The sequence below is a fragment of the Ornithodoros turicata genome, chromosome 4 (assembly GCF_037126465.1).
Source record: "Ornithodoros turicata isolate Travis chromosome 4, ASM3712646v1, whole genome shotgun sequence".
Lineage (NCBI taxonomy): Eukaryota > Metazoa > Arthropoda > Arachnida > Ixodida > Argasidae > Ornithodoros > Ornithodoros turicata.
Window position 1 is genome coordinate 720028 of NC_088204.1, and position 16430 is coordinate 736457.

At 43.9% G+C, this 16430-nt stretch overlaps 1 protein-coding gene across 3 annotated transcripts in view; it reads right to left on the reverse strand.

Moving 5' to 3' along the window:
- The window catches only part of LOC135390590 (G-protein coupled receptor moody-like), a 38516-nt gene that overhangs the window by 4737 nt on the left and 17349 nt on the right, over positions 1 to 16430 (reverse strand). The gene's annotated exons all lie outside the window — the stretch shown is intronic.

The following is a 16430-nucleotide window of genomic DNA, read 5'->3' on the forward strand; positions in this document are numbered from 1 at the left end:
GCGCCCCATATTTCAAGACTTCATTGGTCGGAAAGCTGAAAAAGTGGGTGGAGCTTTAGGTATAGGCATGACCCATTAATGGCCAGACTCCCTTTTAATATACGACTCTGGCATGACCCATTAATGGCCGGCTCTGGTGGCTGCCAGTGAAGTCTCGCCCTATATGTCGGATCATCCTATACCCCATTTTGAGGCTGTCTCGTAGCACGGATTTCGTTATTAAACCGACGACAGTCACTTCTATCAGCAACACCCTGGAGTTCAGGTGGCCATCTCCTCTACACTTGCTGACCTCAGTTCGGTATATAGACAACTCAGCCCTTCACCATCCGCTTGGGGGTGACGCTTATTCAACTCCCCTGCACGATGGTCCACCTCGTGCGTCAACCTTTCCGAGCCACACGCTCCTGTCGACCGTACTAGACGCATCTCCATCTCCTACGCTTGGCCCATTGGCATGCAGACAACCTCGACCACAGTGGGCTGCGTTCCAGACCTCCACATGCTTCGCGATGGTCCTCCACAGCACTCACGTATACCGGCCCCTTTGACCTGACGCCCATAGAGCACTGCTAAGGGCCGGCCCTAGACCTCAAAGTCCTTTCGACTGCGGCCTCAGTAGTGCCGAGCTTTTGTGAGCCATTCTTTCGCAGCATTTAATACTCGACATATGTTTTGAAATCAAAGCAGCCATGTACCTGGGTGCTCCCTCCAACAGGCGTCCAGTTATTTTCGACTTGGCCATGTTATGGATCTCGCCCTCGCAGCGGCGTGGACAGCCACGTGTTGCTACAAGTATATACAAGCCGCATGAAAAGCTGCGCGTTCCAAGTATGTGTGGTCTGAGCTGTGTACAGTGTCCGCCACATTGCGACTGCGAGCCGGGCCTCGGTCGGGCTAGTCTAGCTGACCGAGTCGGGCAGGTATCGACGCTGACCGCGCATGAGGACGACGACCAGCTTATGAAAGCGTTCCAGTTCACCTGTGCTGTCCTTCTTAAACACGCTATTTCCCTGGTAATTTCGTACATGTTCGCCAGTAGCACCTAAATGTGTATCCTATGAGTCGGCTTGCTTGTCTCAAGATCGTAGATACAACACCGGCTGAGGACGATATAGTATTGGGTGGAAGTAAACATTGCTTCCAGCACCGTGCGCCGGAGACGCACGCCAAGCACCCCAGCTGGTCGAATGTCACGTGGAAATCTACTCCAGTTTTTATTAGTATAACACCCATACTAAAAGTGTTTTTTTTTTAAACGACACACACTGTGTGAAAGGGTGTCCACATGAACACCCTTTTGTATGGTGGTCAGAAACACACCCAAAGGTGTTCGCTGTTATTGTGAAAGGCCCGCAGTTAAAGGTACAGATACTTTTAATGCTGTTGCTGTTTATTCTTGAGCTCAAATATTTACGTCAGACACGCGTACAGACTGCTACTAGATAGTCACGTGACATGCGTTTGGGATTGGGGGTAAATCGGGTTAAATCGGGAGGAATCGGGGTTTGACCCACACGACACTGTACCCTTATAGGCAATGTCCACACAGCGTTGTGATCGTGTCCGTCGTGGAAAAGCCCTCTTTCTTGGAAGCGTACACATTTCTGGTTGTAACTCGGCCGGCGGCGTCCACGTTAATAAACAAATAAATAAAGAAGGACAGAGACCACCCAAGTCGTCAGAAAGCGGCGTCTCTCATTGGTTGATAACATTCCGATGTTGTAGTTCCCATTGGTGTGCCACACTCACGTGGTGGCTCTCTCGCCAAGCTAATAATCGGGTGTTTCGCTTTCCAACTGCCTGGACCGCACTTGGTTGTCACAGCAGCGCACGAGATGCCACAGGTGATGGGTGGAGCTTTTGTCGAGCTACGTCACGGATGACGTCGCTGGCTCCACCCATCTGGATGAAATCTCTTCTCAGAGGAGCTACTGTTGGTATTTATTGGCTGATGTATTGATTTGTGAATGCGTTTGGAATGCGAGGCTTCGCTTCCAGCCGGACGGACAACGCCCCCCTGGTGGATACGCCGGTAAGCTTCCTCCTTATACTCTGCAAAGAACCGTTGGACGGGTTCTTCCACCGGTCTTTTTATTTCTATTTTTTTTATTATCTAGAATTAGCAACTGTGTCTGCTCCATATATGCATAAGACACTCAGGACACCTCTTTTACGCTGCACAACTTTGTGCTCTCAGCCGATGGAAACGAGTGGAATTAACGCGACCAGGCCCCAGTATATATAGATAAGTATTTGTGTATGTCGAGGAAAATATTTTTATCATCTTCAAACAATGTGCGTCTGGTGGCATAGATGAAGAAAACTCGAGGGCAACTAACGAGTTTATTTTACGGAGCCCATGCACTTGAATTTTTCCGTTCTGTATAGTTCTTGTGTCTGTCTTTTTTTTTTTTTCCTTATGCATATAATGATGACGTACGTCAACAGGTGGCGTTCCGATCCAATGAAATGTAATCTGATTCTAGGGAGGTTTGCCTGTCAAGTCGGCCCAGGAGGAGCAACGTGCCCCGACAATAGAACTCATTTACCCTGCGATGTTTGTACGGATGAGTGCGAGGAGCATACTTTGACTGGATACTATCATAGGGGTACAGAGAATAAAACACATAGCCGAACCACTATTGCTAATAACTGGACATTAAATAGTAGTAATAATAAGTGATGATGACGATGACAGAAGAAATAATGGGGATTCGAGGAGAAAGGGAGGCGTACGCCTTTTTGTCGCAATTACCACACTCTAAAAAGAGAACTTGACCGCATAGCATGCTTTGCGCAAACCATTTCCAAGAAAGATAGGGTTATCGCTTCCGATTCGAAGGTGGGCGTACGCCTTTTTGTGACATCGTGATGTGATATCGTTATGTGTAAAAGCGATAAAACCCCGGTGCAGGGGACACAAAGAGACAACACAGACGAAGCACTGACTGACAAACAACTTTAATGGCAGGGACACATCTTAAATACACCAACTGCACACCCGACCCCTAGTGGCAGCCAAGGCCAAATTTAAGATGTGTCCCTGCCATTAAAGTTGTTTGTCAGTCAGTGCTTCGTCTGTGTTGTCTCTTTGTGTCCCCTGCACCGGGGTTTTATCGCTTTTAGATGTACCACCAAACAGCCCGGTTTTTATCGCTTTTTATCGTTATGTGCCCTTATTTGTTGAGAACGGGAGGGGTACGCCTTTTTGTGACATTTATGCTGTTCATAATTGTCACAAAAAAGACGTACGCCTCCCGTTTCCAACAAATCAGGGTAGACAACGATATCACGCGTGATGATGGTTGGCTATATGATCGTGCTGTGCGGTTCGTTTCTAAGAGTGTAGTATGTTGAGGAAGAAACACGTGACCAGGACTTATTGATGTGATTTACTTGCCATCACGCCCATCACGACTATACGAGAACGGTCCATGATGATGCCTTCAATGACAAGGAGGAATCGACATCTTCCTGCACACTAAAAACCGAACTTGACCGCGTAACACGCTGTGTGCCAACAATTGCCACGAATGAAAGGGTTATCGCTTCTGATTCGAAAAGAGAGGGGGGCGTACGCCTTTTTGTGGCAATTTGTATACATGCACTCTAAAAACAAAACACGCACACACACAGCACAGCACAGCACGCTCTGCGCCAACCATTGCCAACAATGATATAGGGTTGATTCGAAGAGAGTGGTAATTTTCGTATATCCAAATTGGCACAAAAAGGCGTACGCCTCCCTCTCTCCTGGAATCAAAAGCGATAACCCTATCATTCTTGGCAATGGTTGGTCAAGTTCTGTTTTTACGATGGCTTAGTGCAGCTCTTCCCGCGGTGCATAGGAGGTGACGCCCATTCAGGTTTTCCTGACGAATGTCCTCTCTGTACACCGCTCATAGCCACAGCTGCTTCGCGGCGCTAACAGGTCATTGGACCTTATTTATTTATTTACATACTCCAAACAGAACATTACTTATAAGCAGCAAGTGAATAAAAGAAGGCTGTTTTGAGCACCATATGCCCAGAAAGGCTTTCCGCATTTGGATACATATATAGAGTCACTAAATAGGGAGTACCCCTATACATATACTACTTCTACAGTAGTTTAACTATAACTACTTTGCGTTGGAGTAGTTTAACTAGTAGTTCAACTACTTTTCAGGGGAGGTAGTTAAAACTACTTCTTTAACTACATCTCTAACTACTTAACGTTGTCCATCAACACCAATCCCATTCTATAGTGTTCTTGGACACCTCAGTATGAATCACAAGCAGCGATAAAAGTGAAGATTTCGTACGCATGCACGACACAATTGCTCCGTTCTCATCAAATAAGTAGCTCGAGGTAAAAATCGGAAGTACAATCGTGCCGTAAAGCTTGCGGCAAAATCGGAAGTAGTTGGCGCATGCAGTAACCTAACTACTGTAGTTAACTACTCGAAATAGTAGTTTAACTAGTACTACATTTCTGCAGGTAGTTGATAACTACTTTTTAACTACAATCAGGTAGTTTAACTACTGTAGTTAACTACTGGCCATCACTGCATATAGGTCTCTGGGGGTGATAATGGAATGAATGGCGGCTACCGAGGCCGCCTAATGTTTATGTAAGTTATCGCGAGTCAACGAGATACAGAGACGTTCCTTTTCTCTCGTCATCGGCATGCAGCATTTTTCTATTTAGTTATTTAGTTATGTCCCGCTTCGCTCTGGCATTCTCCCAGAAGCCTTCATAACGTCCTGTATTATATAGGAGGGGGCGGATCCAGAGTTTTTCTGAGAGCCTTAGCCAGCACGGTAGATACACAATCTGGAACAATTGAACGCAATGCGAAGATAGAAATATGATCAGAAACCCCCTGATTATAGGTAACGGTAACACGAATATCCCCCAAATCGGTGCGAGCGAATTTGCGCGGAAACAACGCTCATATGTATCTTCGTATTTACATTCGCGATATATTAATTTTCGCGATTCCTACGATGACGATATAATCGCGAAATATTGTACTCGCCAATAAAGTGACACTCACGGGACTTGGCCTATCGGGAAATCGAGTACTCGAGAAGTTTACTTTATTATTTTATTTTTTACTGACAATTTGAGATTCGCCGTAACTCGCCCGCGCAAAGAGGAAAAAAAAATATATATATATATATATATATATATATATATATATATATATATATATATATATATATAAGTTTAAAAAAAGACGCGGAAACAGATTTTAGGGAAGTTAAAAACACTAGTTTATTACATGGGGAGACGTTAAAAAGTAAAATGGGCAAGGGGTCGACGTTTCGACAGTGGCACTGTCTTCGTCAGGACAAAAGATGCGTAGCTGATTACACTTTTCTTAAATAGGTTTGCTACATGACGTCATAATCGGTACGGGCACGCCACAGGCGTTTGTCAGTGAGTCAGATTCGGGAATATTCCAGAAGGTCAAGTCCGGGTGGTGATGTCATTCGCCGTAGGTCACTGTCCGCTTTGGGGAAAATTCCGGGAAGGGTGAGCGCTGCTTCAAACTTTGCTGAAAAAAAAACAAAAAAAAACAAAAAAAAAAAAAACGAAACGAAAAGGAGGAAAGTGTAGCTCATCTAGGCGGCCAAATTTCTTACCGTTGAAAGTGCTCCCAGATCTTCGTTAATGGTTGATTGGAATTTGTAAATGAGATAAGATTCGCGTTGTTCCCTGCACCGATCTGAGCTAAAATTTGACTGGAGAATAAAAAGTGACACGTTATTTAGTGAATGACCTGGTTGTTTGAAATGGCGAGAAACCGGGAGGTTTGGCTTTTTGGTAACGTCAGATCGGTGGTTGTTGAACCTGATCCGAAATGATGTTTTAGTCTGACCTACGTATTGTGCTTGGCACATGCCGCACTGAATGACATAAATGACGTTTGATGAATTACAGTCGAAGTCACCATTAATTTTGACGGAAAAATTGGAATTAGTACTTTTAAGTACTTGGGTGCTTTGCATTAATTTGCATATTTGACACCTTCGACCATCGCACGGGTGACAGCCGTTTCCTGGATGCGCTGCTTTGCTAACTTTAGAGCTAACTAGATTATCGTGCAGGTTGCGCGCACGCCTGTAGGTTACCCGCGGTGGCTGAGGGAAAATTTGTCCCATGCGCTCTGATTGGAGAAGGATACTATGATGACGGTTTAGTATATTGCTGCTTGGAATATTGCTGCTAAATGTTAAGATGAGGTTTACGGAACCATTATCTAACACGCGTTTGTGGTTTTCGAACAGGGATTTGCGATCTGCTTTGCGGGCTTTGTTTAGAGCGTCGTCAACTAAGCTAGGTGGAAATTGACGACCGATGAATGTTTCCCTAAGTTGAGCTAGATTTCTGTCCAAGTCAGCGTCGCTGGAACAGATGCGCCTGTATCGAAGTGCTTGGCTGTAAGGGATGGCAAGTTTAGTATGACGCGGGTGACAACTGTTAAATGCTAGATACTGTTGAGAGTCCGTAGGTTTACGGAACAGGTTTGTGGACAAGGCCCCGTTTGTTAACTTTACTTGGACATCGAGAAAGTTAACAGTTAAAGGGGAATAAGAATGGGTGAACTTGATGGCCGGATGCGCTTTGTTAAAGTCGCTGATAAATGTGATTAGGTCATCTTCTGAGTGTGGCCACACCATGAAGATGTCGTCGAGGAACCGCTTGTAAAGCGTGGGCTTCTTCAGGCGCTTAGACAGAAATTCTTCCTCTAGAGCTCCCATAAATATATTTGCATAGTTAGGTGCCATTTTTGTACCCATAGCCGTGCCCTGAACTTGCAAGTAGTGCTTACCGTCAAATTCGAAGTTGTTATTTTTCAGAATAAGATTGAGAAATGTGCATAGGACACAAGGATCGTAGGAGGTATCAGAATATTTTGAAAATGCCCTTTCAGCTGCAGCAATGCCATCCTCGTGGGGGATGTTAGTATATAAAGAGGAAACGTCTAGCGTGACTAGCAAACTGGAAGAAGGAGGCTGACATTCGCTTAGAACTTGAAGAAAGTGATTGGTGTCCTTAATGTAGGATGGTAGTTTAGGAGGTATATCTTTAAGAAGGTGGTCAACAAAGCTTGAAATGTTCTCGGTAGCTGTACCGTTGCATGAAACTATTGGGCGCCCTGGATTTCCAGGTTTATGGATTTTAGGGAGCATATAAAACCTGCCCGCTGCGGGGTCTTTGGGGAGTAGATAATCGTATAGGGTGGAATCTATCTTTTTACTTGCTTTTAGATCTTTTAGACTGCGGATAATATATGCTATATGCTATATATGCTATATATATAATATATATGCTATAATATATGCTTATATTATCCGCAGTCTAAAAGATCTAAAAGCAAGTAAAAAGATAGATTCCACCCTATACGATTATCTACTCCCCAAAGACCCCGCAGCGGGCAGGTTTTATATGCTCCCTAAAATCCATAAACCTGGAAATCCAGGGCGCCCAATAGTTTCATGCAACGGTACAGCTACCGAGAACATTTCAAGCTTTGTTGACCACCTTCTTAAAGATATACCTCCTAAACTACCATCCTACATTAAGGACACCAATCACTTTCTTCAAGTTCTAAGCGAATGTCAGCCTCCTTCTTCCAGTTTGCTAGTCACGCTAGACGTTTCCTCTTTATATACTAACATCCCCCACGAGGATGGCATTGCTGCAGCTGAAAGGGCATTTTCAAAATATTCTGATACCTCCTACGATCCTTGTGTCCTATGCACATTTCTCAATCTTATTCTGAAAAATAACAACTTCGAATTTGACGGTAAGCACTACTTGCAAGTTCAGGGCACGGCTATGGGTACAAAAATGGCACCTAACTATGCAAATATATTTATGGGAGCTCTAGAGGAAGAATTTCTGTCTAAGCGCCTGAAGAAGCCCACGCTTTACAAGCGGTTCCTCGACGACATCTTCATGGTGTGGCCACACTCAGAAGATGACCTAATCACATTTATCAGCGACTTTAACAAAGCGCATCCGGCCATCAAGTTCACCCATTCTTATTCCCCTTTAACTGTTAACTTTCTCGATGTCCAAGTAAAGTTAACAAACGGGGCCTTGTCCACAAACCTGTTCCGTAAACCTACGGACTCTCAACAGTATCTAGCATTTAACAGTTGTCACCCGCGTCATACTAAACTTGCCATCCCTTACAGCCAAGCACTTCGATACAGGCGCATCTGTTCCAGCGACGCTGACTTGGACAGAAATCTAGCTCAACTTAGGGAAACATTCATCGGTCGTCAATTTCCACCTAGCTTAGTTGACGACGCTCTAAACAAAGCCCGCAAAGCAGATCGCAAATCCCTGTTCGAAAACCACAAACGCGTGTTAGATAATGGTTCCGTAAACCTCATCTTAACATTTAGCAGCAATATTCCAAGCAGCAATATACTAAACCGTCATCATAGTATCCTTCTCCAATCAGAGCGCATGGGACAAATTTTCCCTCAGCCACCGCGGGTAACCTACAGGCGTGCGCGCAACCTGCACGATAATCTAGTTAGCTCTAAAGTTAGCAAAGCAGCGCATCCAGGAAACGGCTGTCACCCGTGCGATGGTCGAAGGTGTCAAATATGCAAATTAATGCAAAGCACCCAAGTACTTAAAAGTACTAATTCCAATTTTTCCGTCAAAATTAATGGTGACTTCGACTGTAATTCATCAAACGTCATTTATGTCATTCAGTGCGGCATGTGCCAAGCACAATACGTAGGTCAGACTAAAACATCATTTCGGATCAGGTTCAACAACCACCGATCTGACGTTACCAAAAAGCCAAACCTCCCGGTTTCTCGCCATTTCAAACAACCAGGTCATTCACTAAATAACGTGTCACTTTTTATTCTCCAGTCAAATTTTAGCTCAGATCGGTGCAGGGAACAACGCGAATCTTATCTCATTTACAAATTCCAATCAACCATTAACGAAGATCTGGGAGCACTTTCAACGGTAAGAAATTTGGCCGCCTAGATGAGCTACACTTTCCTCCTTTTCGTTTCGTTTTTTTTTTTTGTTTTTTTTGTTTTTTTTCAGCAAAGTTTGAAGCAGCGCTCACCCTTCCCGGAATTTTCCCCAAAGCGGACAGTGACCTACGGCGAATGACATCACCACCCGGACTTGACCTTCTGGAATATTCCCGAATCTGACTCACTGACAAACGCCTGTGGCGTGCCCGTACCGATTATGACGTCATGTAGCAAACCTATTTAAGAAAAGTGTAATCAGCTACGCATCTTTTGTCCTGACGAAGACAGTGCCACTGTCGAAACGTCGACCCCTTGCCCATTTTACTTTTTAACGTCTCCCCATGTAATAAACTAGTGTTTTTAACTTCCCTAAAATCTGTTTCCGCGTCTTTTTTTAAACTTCTGTAAAACTTCGTGGCCGTTTGATAATCCTTTTACCTCACCCTATATATATATATATATATATATATATAGAAGAAGACGTTTACAGGGTGAAAGGGCTCGCCGTTGTCGGCCTCATAAATTTTTATTTTTTTTTTATTTTTTTACAGTATACGATTTATTACAGCGCTGAGGATGTTGGTGAGATGAGTACAAGACAAAAACAGCCAATCACGTGTTACCAGGTACACAGACTATTTTTCTCTTTCGTTCATTCGCCCACAATGGGAGAAAACGCCTGGTCATTCACTCTTAAAAATGAACTTCGCCGCATAGCACGCTCTCAGCCAACCATCATCTCGAATGATATGGTAGCGTGCGCCTTTTTGGTGACAATTATGAACGGCATAAGTGTCATTTTCAACAAATTAGGGCAGATAACCATATGATTGGAGATGACGGTTGGCTAGGAGCGTGCTATGCGGTGATGTTCATTTTTAAGAGTGTTGTGCGAGGTTTCTCTGCGCTTCGACACGGCACAGTGCCAGAACATCCCCTCTTTTATCTCATGTATTACCGTGACTCATGATCGTGTTTCCTTTCTATATTGTATATGGTACTTCCTTTATGTACTCACTGCGGATTCCTGTTCGTCGGCATAGGGTTTTCCTTCTTGCTTTTTTTTTTATATTGTTGTTGTACTCAGTTATGTTTATATTAGTGCTGGAACATGCGCACAGTTCTTATATACTTGCATTTGTATGTCCCTCCTATACAACGGCGAGTCAATCGCCGGAAGTATTACAAATAAATAAATAAGTAAACATTCAACTCAAGTAATGAGTATGCCCAAAACGTACTGTAATAAATGGAATGTCTCAAAATGTAATGCATTATACATTTGAGTAAGGGCCTTACTGAAATGTATAATGCATTGCCTTGGGATTCATTACTGCCTAGTATACAGGGTGTCCAGGAAAACGTGTCATTGAGTGATAATAGAAAAACTACGCCACCTAGAACCATGCGGTGAACGACATTCCTTCTTTTTAGGTTTTTGCCACCTCCATGTGGTATCGTAAGTTTAATTATGTGAATATTTGAGAATTGAACTCGGAAATTTGCCAAGTAAAGGTCACTTTTTTACCCCACCAATATGAAGAGCGTGCCGAATTCACTCATGATAACTGACAGTGATATTCAGGAGCTATCCCATCGGAAAAAAAATAGCCCAACATCATGCTTTTCGGGGCACCGGACCATAACGCGCGGGGACTTTTTAAGCGCAATCGTCCGACGAAAGAAAGTTCTAAACCCAGCCCACAGTGTGATAATACAGATCTTCATCACATAGCACGCTCCTAGCCAACCATCATTCCGGAGAGGCCCCATCTGGGACAAGATAATGTGTCCCTTGAACGAATCAATGCACAGAATGATATCATTCGGAATTATGTTTATTTGTTTATTAGTGCTACACAAAATGAGGAACACACTTGAGATAAGGGACCGTGAGGGGAAACACTGTTAAACGGTCCCGCAAGAAAACATATTATTCAAATACATCTTATGAGGGAGAGGCAATGCAAAGGTAGTAGTTATGGTAATACAAAGGGTGCTGGTTGGCTATGAGCGTGCTATGTGGTGAAGTCCTGTTTTAACAGTGTAGAAAAAGTAACACCAGTTTCTGAAATTGGGAGAGGGAAAGCATTATCCCAGCTAAAGTCGGGCGCGATAAGCCATTCCTGCGTTATCTCTTTCTGCGATGCCGGGGTCGGCTGGGTTTCCAACCTTCTTTCGTCGGACTGACAACGCCGCTGAAAAAATTCGTCGCGCGCAATCTCGTGGGAGCTCCGTAGAGCATGATGAACGGCTATTTTTCCCGATAGGATAGCTCCTGAATACCCCTGTCAATTATCATTCATTGGAGTAAATTAGAAACGCTCTTCACATTGGTGGGGTAAAAAAGTGACCTTTACATGGCAAATTTCCGACTTCAGTTCGCAAAAATTGACATAATTAAACTTACGTTACACGACATTCACATGAGGAGGTGGCAAAAACCTAGTAAGAACAAATGCCGTTGACCGCATGGCTCTCAGTGGTGTAGTTTGACACGTTTTCTGGGACACCCTGTATATGCTTATGCGTAATACATGCTTCGGCTAGCAATAAATGTTTGTACAGGAACACGTGCAATGGGAAAACTGTTCTTGCTCAGAAGGAATGCAAAGATCTGATAGAGGTCTAAAGTCCTCCCCTTTGACAAATGGGTCCAACTCCTCGTTGAATGTTGTTATTCGGGACAAACCCACGAATTCTTACGTTACAGGTATGAACAATATGCCTGGCAATATTGTTCTCCCTCCGAAATCAAGGTAAATATCCGAGATATCCTAATCAAACCTGCTGCCTCTACCCTAGAAACGTCATCATGATGTTGGTAGACAGGCTGAAACCCAAACAAATCGGAAGGGGAGGGCTGGGACACTTGTTCACTGCCTCCTATTGAAAGAAAAGTAGGACCGAAGAAGGTCGCGTGGCCTTCGTACGCGACCTTCTTCGCTTCGAGTATCGACACTGAGGTCCAAGGGAGAGCGCCATCTTGTTTCCGATATGATCCCCATTTGAGGATCAAAGACGGCTAACATAATCCTCAACCAGAGCGTCCCGAGGATATCACGGTGAGCTCAAGGCCGTCAGCTGCAGCTTCCAAACGAAACGAACACCCGCGCACGATAGATAGCATCGTGTGCACGTGCGCGTGGGTGGCGTGGCGCGGAAACAAGATGGCGCATGCTCGCTCTTGGAACTCAGTGTCGATACTCTGAAGCGTAACTTATTTAGTGACTCTAGTTCAACTCTACCAAATTGGTGGCGCTGACGAACACTATGACGTCATTTATTTACAAACAGTGAGAGGTCTATAGAGTGTCACGAAGAAATCCCTGGACGAGAAAGTGTTCTGGCTACATACAAGCAGGACGAAGCTGTTACATAAACTTGAAACAGACACACTAAGCAACCTCGGTAGCCGCCATTCAATCCCGCAGTTCCCTATTCGGTTCATATAGTTCAATCCCCTTTGCAGTTGCTCCCTATTCGGTGAATATGAGCAGCTCCTCACCTCCTGCTCATTTGGTGATGAGCTACTACCGAAATCTATAGGAGGGTTCACAGTCAGTTACACAGAAGTAAGCATTTGAAGAATGGGTGAGGGGGGCAACGAGCTTCAAGGTCATCTACGAAATCTTTATTCGTAGGTCGTGGTTGTTTTTATCAGATGTCATAATAATATGGTTCTCTGAACACCCGCAACAGTCCACAACGTTTACCGAAATGTGTGTAGAATACTTTGAGGTATAGAAATAAATAATTGCATTATTACCGTGCGAGAACCCTCCCTCTATGTCATCGTTCTCGTGTCCAAAAGCGGTCCTCTGAGCAGACCACCCAGCTAGGCGTTTCTCTCAATTCCTATAACTTGAAAAGAGGTTGGTCGCGTGGCACCCACGCGCCTTCGTGGGTGGCATACGTTGCCGCTAAAAGGCGTCACTGGGTGGGTGGAACAACCTTCTTTTATGGCATCTTCTTCATTTGGAGCCCTCCAGCAAAACGCTCGCAAATACTCGTCACGTTTTCCTGGGATTTATATATATTGCTGGAAAAAATACCTCATTCTTTGTCAAAGCCTCATACAAAACAAGGAGTACTTTTACTCCTTTTGGGGACTAAATGCATTAGTCCCTTTCGGGAGTAAATGAATGTCACAGAGTGGAGACTGCATTTCACGCGCTGATACATAGGGCACAATTTGCGAAGAAAGAAGCGCTGGCTGGGAAATTGCTACGTTGTCTGAGTTATACAGCGTTATGTCGCTCAAATTGACGACATATTTACGTAGACTGTTGCATTCAGGAGACAAAGTTTAGTGACAATTTGCAGTCCTGGGGAGTAAATGTCGGGACTAAATGTTGGGTTAGGGGACTAAAACGGGGAGTAGAAGCTGCAATTGCTCCCCGTTTTACTCCTTTTTTTTTCTTAGAGTGTATAGGGTTCCCTATTTAGAGCCTAAAAGTAGGACGCTGCCTTGAGTTTGAAACCTCCGATTTCAATCTAAACATTGTCAAACAGCTCAGGGAAAAGACACCGGGAAGTTGTTTGAATTGGTTCATTTGTGACCGTTTGAGACTTACGTGTCTCGGCCAATTCTCGTTGTTTAAAGATTGAACGTTTCAACTCCGCAATGGGTCTTTTATGAGACGCCTAAGAGTTGCACGAAGTTGCAGGTGGTCCCGCCCGACGAGAACGACACACTCGCCGCGGAGTCAGTTACAAGAGTGTGTACAACTTGGGTGGTCCGACGTCAGTCTACGGGGATCACGATAAATATCTTCTTTCTTGTACAGCTGTTATATTGTTCAGGCTCGTATATACATATTTTATTTTGTCAAATGAGCCGGTATTAATTGCCGATATAAAAGAGATAATCCCGCGAGATCTGTTTTAGTTATTCCCCAAAAAAGAAAGACACCTCTTTCTGATTGATGGAATAGAGAAAAATAAAAAGAGCCATCTTTATGGATCGATAAAAATAATACGAGAAAAATATAAATATTGCGGTACCTGACAGGTTGAGTAGTATATCCTGTCCGTCTTCTGGGAACTATAATATACTAGGGGTTAATCCTTGTCTTGAGAAAACCGTGGCTATATTAAAATATACGGCGCGTAAATGGCTTCGCTCTTTCCTTGTAAGCAAAGGAAGACCACCAACGAAGCCTGTCATTAATGGGCCTACATTTCACTGGGCAAGGGTAACTGCCATCTCGAAATGTGCCACTCGGAAAATATATATACTTGTTGAGCATACCAAGTTAAAGACCGTTGTCGTTACAGAAATGAAATCCCGGTATGTTCAACAATGGTTTGGAAAAGTGTACTTTACGCGTAGGTTTCTGGCATGATAGTGGTTGTCACGGAACAAGTTTTCCTTTTGGATCTAATAACAGGGTCACGTGGACGAATGTATTCTCCCAAAACAAAATTCATTTCAACGTCGTAGAGCGCCTTGTGTGTCATTCGTAACACGAAATAACATAAATGGGATCTGCCCTGATTTGTGACAATTATGAACAGCGTAAGTGTCACAAAAAACCCGTTTCCTACAAATCAGGGAATATAACGATATCATTCGAAATGGTTGGCTATATAGGAATGTGCTATATGCGGTCAAGTTCATTTCTAAGAGTGTCTCTTGGAGCCAGAAGCGATGACATTACCGCATTTATCGGTGTATAACGGAGCGCTGAAATATATTCCTGCAGAGTTCCTTTTCAGGTCGGTGACGTACAAATTCTAGCCTTTTCCAGGGTGTGATATGGTGTTGAGCAGTCAATAATCCTGAATTCATTTCAGAACATGTATAAGCGCGAGGGTGCAGGCGAGATGGTACATTGTAAAGCGACAAAAAAACCTAGGACAAGGAACACACACAACACTGAAGAAATGACTAGGTTTTACATCCTACACACAACACGTTCTCGGAGGCATTTTGGAAGTTTGGTGTGATTGAGAAGGGACGCGAAACTGAAAGCGGAGAGGAGACTGAAGTGACACCGACTCTGTTGCGTCGGAGTTTAATGGCTTTCACTAAATGTGTTTCAAATAAAGCTTATGATAGACCGCTTTGGTTTTGATATATCCAAATTGCCACAAAAAGGCGTACGCCCCCCTCTCTCCTCGAATCAAAAGCGATAACCCTATCATTCGCGGATGGAATTGGCGCACAGCGTGCTATGCGGTCAAATTCTGTTTTTAAAGTGTAGCCTAAGCGAAACGAAAGGACTTGTCGAATTTCCATGCCCCTCATAGGTGCAGGATCACTTATATGAAATAAAATGGTTCTCCGCGACGTTAGGACTGTGGAATTCCATACATACCTCGTGCTCTGAAAAACAGGAAAAAAAAAAAAAAAGCGCTTTCTCGTTTGAATCGAAACAGGGTAACATATTTCCATCTGGTTGGTTGGAATTTTGAAGTTAGCATTAAAATACGCAAAGGTTACGAAGAAATGAATGTGGCTGCTTTTCTGTCATTAAGACGAGCGGAATGCATGGGGGAAATTGATCCATTTCACATGGCCTGTGAGCTGCCCTGGTAAGAAATAATCATATTATCAGTCCACTTAATCAGTAAGTAGTCACCCGTTGAAAGATTGAGAGGTAGCAAAAAGTGCCTTTTGTGACGAGCGCGATAAAACTGGGCACAACGTTACATTGTGGTTGCCTCGGGGGAAGAGGGATATCAAAGGCGCCGCCACATAGGCCAATAAGCCATAAATGTTATTAACTTGTATTGCGGCACCTAGTGGCAAAGGACCACCCCGAATGTGCTCTACTACATGTATATGTTTTCTAACTCTCCTCACTATGTGTGTGTGAAATCGCGCAAAAACAACAGCGAGAAATAGAGCAGAGACTGCGAAGCGAAACTGTGTATCGCTTGTTCTTCCATAGATGTCGCTAGCTTGCAGCATGGTCGGATGGTCGGGTCTGCTTGCTATTGGTCGGTACCATTTTCCGCATTTTCCTCTTCTGCTCTTTCTTGGTTTCTTTGCATATTTTCTTTTCGTTCATTTTTGTGAGTTGCAGTGAACTCGTGTTCAAGACTTACCCAAATGTCAGATGTAGGATGTTTATTCGACGACAAAGGGTGGTTCGTGAATATCGAAACGCTGTCGATTGTACTATCGATAATGGAGAGGGCCTCCGTTTTACTATATCGGTCCTCGACACTTACGAAGCTTACCTCGAAACAGCCATATATCTGTTGTTTCTTTTCCTTTTTCTTTCTTTTTTTTTTTCGTGGTTGGGGTGTAACATCTTTAGAGTTGAGTGCGGCGGGTGGCTAGAAGGGCATGACAGGAAACATCGTTTTCTCGAGTACGATGCGAACTAAAAAAGTAATGCCTTTTTCACTCCAGCTCTTCATCCTGCTTTGTCCAGGGAATATATATGTAGGAACAGCAATATTTTTGA